This window comes from Chenopodium album, chromosome 22 (assembly GCF_948465745.1).
Source record: "Chenopodium album chromosome 22, dcCheAlbu1.1, whole genome shotgun sequence".
Classification (NCBI taxonomy): Eukaryota; Viridiplantae; Streptophyta; class Magnoliopsida; order Caryophyllales; family Amaranthaceae; genus Chenopodium; species Chenopodium album.
Window position 1 is genome coordinate 12,294,266 of NC_137855.1, and position 9,334 is coordinate 12,303,599.

Sequence of the window (9,334 nt, forward strand, 5' to 3'; positions counted from 1 at the left end):
CAAATTATTATAGGCCGGCTGATAATTTCTCTTTCACTCAAATGTGTCATTAAAAAATCCGGGGAAACATACATACGTACCAATTTTAAGAATCCGTTTTAAAAAAAAAATAAGTCAATTTTAAGAATTGTTTATTTTTATTTGGAAAATTTGTCAGGGCCAACCTTTTATAAAACGTTTTTTGTCTAGGACAACCTGATAAATTTTTTGGAAAATTTGCCAAAAATAATACCACCTTTCAGCCGTCTTCCAATAATGAAACCACCTTTCGTTTATTTCAAAATAATACCACCTTTCACATGGTTCTTCTATAAATGGAACGTGACCTGTTGGTAACCTGTTAAATAGGTCACGAGTGACACGTGTCATAATTTTATTGGCTTCTTTATTTTTTTACAATTTTGATTTTATAAATGAATTTTTTTAAAAAAAAAAATCTTGATTTTTTTTTAATAAAATCGGTTCCCTTACCCAGCCACCTCCTTTCACCGGAAACCACCATCCCCTGTTTCCAGCCCTCGTTCGTCCTACTTTCTGGCTCCTCCTCCCCTTCCCTTCCCCAATTCCGGTTCCCCTTCCCGAAAGCAACCTCCCCGAAACCTTTATTTACCGGAAACTACAAAACCACCTCCCAAAATCCTACCTACCGGAAATTATGATTGCGTGAAGGGGAAGGGGACCGAAATCGGAAAGGGAAAGGGGATGAGGGGGTGAAATCGGAAAGGGAAAGGGGATGAGGGGGTGAAATCGGAAAGGGAAAGTGAAGGGAGGCCTGAAATTAGAGAATGGAAGGGAGGGTGGCTGAAATCGGAAAAGGGGAAGGGGAATCGAAAACGGGGAAGGGAGGGGTCGAAAACGAAAAGGGAAAGGGGAAGGGGGGCCAAAATCGGAAAAACGGAAGAAGAGAGGTGGTCGGAAATGGAAAGGGGTAGAGGAGCGGGTGGTTTTCGGTGGGCAGTGGTTTGGTGGGGGAGGTGGTCCAGTGGATCGCCGACCAGTAGGGGTTGGGTAGGGAGGATTTTTTTTAAAAAAAAAATTTCAGTTTTTTTTTTTTTTTTTTAAAGTTTATAATCATTATTATTAAAGAAAAATATTTTTAAAAAATCTTGGCCAATCAAAAATATGACACGTGTCAATTGCAACTTGTAAAACAAGTCACCGGTTTTTTGTTCCATTTATAGCAGATTGGCATCAAAGGTGGTATTATTTTGAAATAAACGAAAGGTGGTTCCGTTATTGGAAGATGGCTGAAAGGTGGTATTATTCTTGGCAAATTTTCCAAATTTTTTTTGGCAAAGTCAGACCACTTTAAAAAAAAAATTTGTAAAGGGAGACCAAACCCCACTTTCAGGCCATTGACCACCGGATTCCGACGTTGACTCCCACGAGACTTGCACGTGCTCCCATATTCTTCTAATTACACCCCTTTTCCCTCCAATTTTCGCACATAAAACCCCTCTTACACACAAATTCATTCGTTCTCTCTCATGGGAAAAGGGGTTTTATGTGCGAAAATTGGACGAAAAGGGGTGTAATTAGAAGAATATGGTAGCACGCGCAAGTCACGTGGGAGTCAACGCCGGAATCCGGTGGTCAATGGCCTGAAAGTGGGGGTTGGTCTCCCTTTACAAATTTTTTTTTAAAGTGGTCTAACTTTGCCAAAATAATTTTATAAGGTTGTCCCAGACAAAAAACGTTTTATAAAAGGTTGTCCCTGACAAATTTTCCTTTTTATTTAAATAATAGTAATAAATAATGAATAGCATGGGGTGTTTACGTAGTTCCACATCTACGTTGTCAATTGTCATGTTTGGTGCGTGGTTGTAGCTGTCGGTTATAAAAAGTACCACGTTGTTTTGCTAATGTCCATCAGTCCATCCCATATTTTCATACGTACCAATTTCATGAATTTTGGTCCTTTACCACCTCAAATTATTAATGGATATATGTAAACCAAATCCACCTCTTTTGATTTAAATACAACACAATCAATTGTATAGATGGGGATTGTTGATCATGTATATTTTGATTATCGTCGTTTACCAATCGCTAAAGATAATTAATGAGTCCTTTATAAGGGCATGTTCTCTTCAGCTTATTTTCAGTTCAGTTTCTAATTTCCTCCTCTCATAAAATATTTAGTTCATTTCAATTCAGTTCAGCTCAGTTCAGTAAATCAGAACAGGCGGATATATCGTATATATGTGAACTTCAATAATTATCACATCAGACATCTATTTATATATTTATTTTTAAAGCAATGTTTCGTCATTCTTCATTAGTCGCTATCCCGGATCATTATAAGTAGTGTGAGATTATCTAGCACAGTTGTTGAATATAATTAGGGACAAAATGAGAATCAAAATTGGCTTAATTGTTGGAAGCTCTCTCCTCCCACTCATGTTAGGGGGACTTGATCCTCAACCCTTGTAAGTGGAATTCTCAATTTTCCCTTATACTCGCAACAGTGGCGGATCTTGTCATAGAGCCCATAATATATTTGTATAAAAAGACTTCATACACTTGTATAAAACATTCACAACTAATCCTAATATATTGTCAATCCAAACACTAAGTCTTACGAAAACTTGCTCACCTGCTCCTTGATCTTGTCTACTGCAACAACAGTGACCTTGGTTTGTTCCATGGTATTAACTTGGGTAGTGAGAGTTTTCATCATGGCAGATCGTGCCTTGATGGACTTGTGAATGCCCTCAATATCTTCCTTAGTGGCCATTGGAACGAATTGAAAGTAAACTGGGGATAGTGATTGTTGACCCTTATGAGGTTTTGATGATGATGTTAAGAATTGAGCAAACTTCCATCTAATAAGGATTTTCTAGTGTTGTGCTGTTTGCAAATTCAGTAAGCTCCGGGAGCTGAAGTAGGAACTGAAATAAAGGAACTTTAGAAGATCCATGAGGACAAGTAAAGACAGAAGAAGAGTTCGGAACTTCACGAAGTTTCTTAATAGGAACTTCACAACAGGTTGTAACGACCTGGTTCCGGTGTAATGCTGGGGCAAACCTCAATAACCAAGGATCAGTACAGAGCTCGAGATATCAACCGAAAAATATGGACTTCATAACTTATAGTTGTATAAAAGATAAGTTTGTTTTATAGGTTGATGTAAGCATATAAATGGTTGTTATGCATGGAACTTATTAGAAATTAGATAATGCTTGGCAAGCTCATTAATTCGTAAAAGATTATTATAGTTTTTATGAAAAAGTATTTATTTGATTTTATCTTCTAAAATCTGGTTTAACTCCGTTTTATCTTTTTCATAAAATTCTATCTTTTAATAAAACGAGTTTGATTAAAATTAGTTTTCAGATAAACGAAATTAAATCTGTTTGATTTCGGTTTTTAAAGTGATAAGATTAGTTTTATGTTTAAACTTATCACATTTTACGAAATCCTGCTTTATGAACAGAGGAACCTCTATAAATATAGAAGTGATGCAGTGAAGCAAAGTGAGTTTTAAGCGTGAAAACCACTTAGTGCTTAAGAGTAAGTTTGCCAAAGGTTTAAGCTTTATCATTTTGATTTCGGGTTTCATGTGTAGCTTTCCATTTATGTGTCAGGGTGAGTCTTTGTGTTGTAATTGATTTTGTGGTGAGATTGTGAATTCTCTACAAATTCACGTTTGAGTGTATGAGTTGAATTCTCTAAAATTCAAGTGGTAGGTGTGAGTGCACAGTGAGTGAAAGGAACCTGAGAAGTGTCTTGGGTCAAGTGAAAGGAACTTGAGAGGTGTCTTGGGTCAAGGGAAAAGGTACCTAGGAAGTGTTTTAGGTCTAGTATGAGGTGTCCTATAAAGTGGCAAGTGTCCGTGGTGGAACTTGCGTGAAAGGTCTGTAATAATAGGTTGTACTAGGAGAGTTGCCTGTTATAGTGGAGTTTGTTTGAAAGTCCCGAGAAGGGCCGAGGTTTTACTTCCAGTTAGGCCCTGGAAGGTTTTCTCGTAAATCTTGTTGTGTTCTTTAAGTTCCTTTTATGTGTTGTTTTTAATTTCCGCATAAGTTTCACGATTGGAACCTACTACTATTCACCCCCCTCTCGTAGTACGTAGTTCATCTAAACTAACATTGATGGAGATGAACTTCGTGGAGATGATTGTGGTGGTTTCCTTGTACGCCTATAAGGTATAAGATCAGAGGTTGTTGTGGCAGTGACTCAAATCGTACCAATCTATCCTTGTTTCTCGACCAAGCGCTGCAACATTAAAACAAATGCACCTTTAAGGACTTAACTCAACCTTGACCCATCTTCTTCATCAACAACAAGAAGCTTCATCTGCTTCTTAGGCTATCTTCCTTGTTTGTGCTTTATTTGGCCCTTGTGCTTCGTTGACGATTTCACCACCTTGAATGACTACTGCATCGAAAATTTCGATTTTGAAATTTCCAACTCCCTATGTAATTCTCTTCTACTAGAATGATTGAATGTTGGGTACGGTATTAAATGCCCTCAACCACTTATTTTACAAAAAGACATCAAGGCCCCTAATTTTACTTAACATGTACCGTTAGTTACTTGGCTAAATTAAGTTGTTAAAGTAATGTTTTTGTAAGTTTTGGGGCATTTTAGATAATCACTCGAAAGTGAAGGGCATTTAAAAAAAACGTTGGAAGCACAAGGGTACTAGTGACACAGGTTTCCAATTCTATTTCGAATAATATCAAGCAACGAAATTAAAGAAATTTATGATTTAAAAACCGTAAATACAAAAGATTAAGCCACATACATTAAACACAAAACTTAATGAAACTGAATAAAACATGATTTTAACCTTCATTTGTGTCATTTTGAAAAAAATAAAATAAAAAAGCCCTTTGACCCACCAAGTCAACCCTAAACCAACTCTCTTTTTAATTTTTTTATTTTATTTTTTGAGGGACCCTAATCCAACACATTTTGACTTGCCATTTCACAGGTCAAATGGGTTTTGATTAAATATTTTTGTTCAAAACTCAATAGAATGGGTCATGTTTTGGTCGGATTAATGAGTTTGAATTAAGTTTGTTTTGACAGGGGTACTGATTATGTTTGCTTGCTACTTAAGACCTTGTTCATTAGGCCCTATTCTCGTCAATTATTTAAATAAGTTTCAGTAAAAATATGTCCAGTTAAGTAAAAATAAGTTGAGTTTAATAGTAGTAAGTTCAGTTTAGTAAAAATAATTTCAGTCCTTAAGAAATTCGTTAATGATTCAGGAAAAATACGTTCTTTACAATAAAATAAGTTCAGTTAAGTAGTAATAAGTTTAGTTCAGTAATATTAAGTTTAGTTCATCATAATTCAGTTGACGAGAATAAGGCCTTAAGCTTAAACAAACTGAATTAAAATAAGTTGAATTAAACTGAAATTTAGTGTAATAGTAGACAATTGAATTGAAAATAAACTCAAAAGAATAGAGCCTGAAAAATATAATTTATACTTTTCCATCAATGGATATAAGAGAAACAACGTTAGTCATCATTTTTCTTAGTCTCTATATTAAGGCAATACTCCGAAAATGCTTATTATACATGCATAATACGTAGGATTTATTTTTTCCTGAACTTCATACGGATGACAACCTCAGTAGGGTTGTAGAAGTCTCACCACAGTTACACATGACTTGACCACAAGCCATTTAATTTCCAAGCTTTGGCACCCCGATGTCGTGCCATGCTGGCCACCCTCTTCAATTCCATACCATGTTCACTCCTCTCACATCTTTGAATCCTATAAGGCCTATAACACTCACAAATTAAAGTTAGTTATAGCGACAATAAAACTAACCTCATACGTTATATTACTTTCCCACAATCTTAAACTCCTGAAAAACCATGAAGCTCCTTCATCACCATCTTCATCTTTTTCGAAGATCGCTTTCTACACTCACACATTCCTCCATTACCAAATTTTCTTCATCGGTTAAACCCCTTCTTCAATTTTCCTGATGATCTTTTTACCCAAATCCCTAGAAATGGATTTTGTGATCATGGGGTGAGGTTTCAGAACACATTGTTCATTTTTGTTGTTTGTTTGTAACTAATCTGTCGAATCTCTTTCTGGAGCATATTGGCTCATATGCAGAGTTGGAGGGTGGTAACAGAGGAGGAGAAAGGTGCCATTGACACCAAGGCCTATTATGAAGGTTTAGGAGCTGGTTGGGTTCGAATTGTAGTGGGGTGTGGTGGTGATGTAGTGGCAGTTCTTATTTTGAGAGGGTTTTGTAAGGGAGTGATAGTTTAGACTATAGAGTGTGTAATAAACTTAAAGGATAAAGATAGTCCAGTCAACCTCTAATTTAAAGCTGAAGAAAAAACAAAAATAAGAAATACTGGATGAAGAATGAACAAGAAAATAACTAAAAATCAACATGCATCAATTGTTTAAAAATTAAGGATTTAAACAAATCATAAAAGCAATTACCTTCGGTAAATAGGATTGTTAGACGAATAGTATTTGTATGGTGGTGCTGAAAGAGGAGGAGAAGAGGAAAAGGAGTCAGATGAAGTTGTGGCTGTAGTTGGTTTACTTCTCCATCTACAACACTGAAAATCTGAAATTGGAGGAGAGAGAAAGAGAGTTAAGAGAGGAGATAAATTTGTGGTTGTGGTGAGAACTGTGAAGGTGTATGATTTGGAAATATTTGTAGGGCAAATCAGGGAACACTATAGATAAGAAAAAGCAAGGCAAAATCTAGGGGTAATATAGGCAGTGCACTGTTCATAAGGAGTCATTTTTTTGAATGTCTTGGTGCTTTTATAGGTTAAGGATGTGTAAGAGGTGTGATCAATTGTACGCATTATTCATTATTTGCGTCTAATACAGCGAGATTGTAAGAGTTCACAATTTTCTTTGTTTTAAAAAAAAATTGATTATGTTATTGTGAGATTGTGGGAGTGTTAGATTTGTGAAAAGTTCACTAGTGCTTGAGATTGTGTTGCTAGGGTTTGTAGAGATCCAAACTTTAATTTACAAGTATATGTGTTATTTTCATAATTAACGTATAATAGTGTTTATTTTTTTTGTGAGAGTTCACAAATTACATTATTTGTCATGATGAGATTTTATGATTTTGATGACGAGGAAATCGTAGCATGATGAAGTTCAACAGAATTTTTTTTGTCATTTTCGGCGGATCGTTTGATGATTACAAGTTGCACCTTGATGATGAATGAAGATTTTATTTTATTGTCCAAGTTGGACGTTCTCCGATCCGAGGGAGGGTATTGAGATAGGAACATATATTGTGATATGATATTATGAGAGTAATATCATATGAGATATTATTGTGAAAAGATTTACGTGAGATATTGTGAATAGATTTACGAAGTTAAGATATTTAGGAATATTAAGGTTAGATATTCCTATTGTGTAGCAATAATCAATGACTTAATGCTAAAACAGACACCGAAAGTGACACGTGTCATATTCTGGTGTTGTTTTTCCCTCCAAAACTCCCCCTTCTTTTTTAGATAATTTATTTTTAGAATATATTTGTATAATACAAGTATAATAATAATACTCCAAATCTTTTATATGTTCATAATAAATATATATATTCATATTTATTTGGTGTTCTTAATTCTCTTCCATATACAATCACCTAAAATATTATTCTAACTCTTATCTAATTATCTTATTTAATTGTTCACAATTAATATTATTCCAACTCTTATTTGATTGTCCATAATTAATATTTAATGATTCATATATAAAACTTTAAATTTAATTATTTGTTAGATGTAAATATTTTTTTTAAGAAAATTAGACTGATAATATTATGAGTGGGAAAATACAAGGGAATATACAATGAGAAAGTACAGTGAAATATTTTCCCCAAAACTTGATAGAGACCCTTTCAGCCCTAATATACCGTTTAACTTTTTTCAATAATGTGAAATGTTAAACTTTTTTAGGTACATATCCTTTGTTTGACTCACGATTCACGATATTAATTAGGGCTTGTTCACATTTACTTAATTTCAGTTCAATTCAGTTCAGTTCAGTTCAGTTCAACTCTAATCAGTTCAGTTCAGTTCAACTCCTAATTTCCCTCTCTCATAAAATATTCATTTCGGCTTAGTTTAGTTCAGTTCAGCTCCAATCAGTTTAGTTCAACTCTAATCAGTTCAGTTCAGTTTAGTTCAGCTCAGTTCAATAAATGTGAATAGCCCCTTAGACGATTTCTAAAGAGATACTGCCGACACCAAATTTTGATCCTACATTTGTAATTAACATTATTAATTATCTTTTATTATTATATTTATCGTTTTTGCAAATTATTATTATTATTTTGCTAATTATTTTTATAAACTTAATGACGCTAGTTTTATTACGTAAAACAAAGGAAACGAGTAATAATAATGATTTTTTATTCATAATTTCCAAAATACATGTTACAATTTGTACTTCTAAACTACTAAATTACAAAATATTGAAGTACAACTGACACTACATGCATTTTTACCCTACTCCACCGAAGTGATTTTCGGGTTTTTACTTGTGGATTAACAGGTAAATTAATACATCCATTAGGAGGACCACTAGCCCCACAATGTACATGAAGTATACCCTTATCATCCTCATGTCTTCCTCAAAGGTGAAGACAGACTGATTTTCCTGGTTTTCTCGAAACATGTTGGTCGAGTTTTAATGGTGGTTTTTTTTCGTTTGGTTTTTCGGGTAAGGAGGAAGATGGAAGAAGATAAGAATTAAGTGGTGAGTGGAGATTTTGGATAAGGGTAATTTCTTTTTATAGTAAAAAGTAAGTATTTTAAACCGTATTTTTATATGTATATGTATAATAATCGTATAGCTAGTATAAAGTACAATATTTTTGTCTCTCCAAGGGAATGTGTCATTTTCCTTATAAACAAGCATTGTTTAACTATTTGTCTAACCACTTAGATTGTTAGAGTTTTTTTTTTTTTTAGTGATCTTTGCGATTTATGCACTACTCTATTATATGACCAGTTTACCTAAGTTATAAAGTCCACTACACTAAGGACTCATGCCCAACCAATATAGGGAAATGACAAACATTCCCACACCTAGCTAAATGGGTACTATATGTTGTAGTGCTAAAGGGACCTCCTTTTTTGTAAACTTGTTATAATGTCCTTGTCTTTTTGTCCCGTAGTGAATACTTGATCCGATAAATATAAGTTCGGACCAAACCCATCGATATTTTATCTAAGGATAATAGAGTGTTGTATGGATGAGAGTAAAAGAGGGATATGTATGGAGGGAATAATTGTACGTATGATTGTTAGACAAATAGTATTTGCAGCTAAAAAATAGGATCACGTTTCAATGATATTTTTGCCTTTAT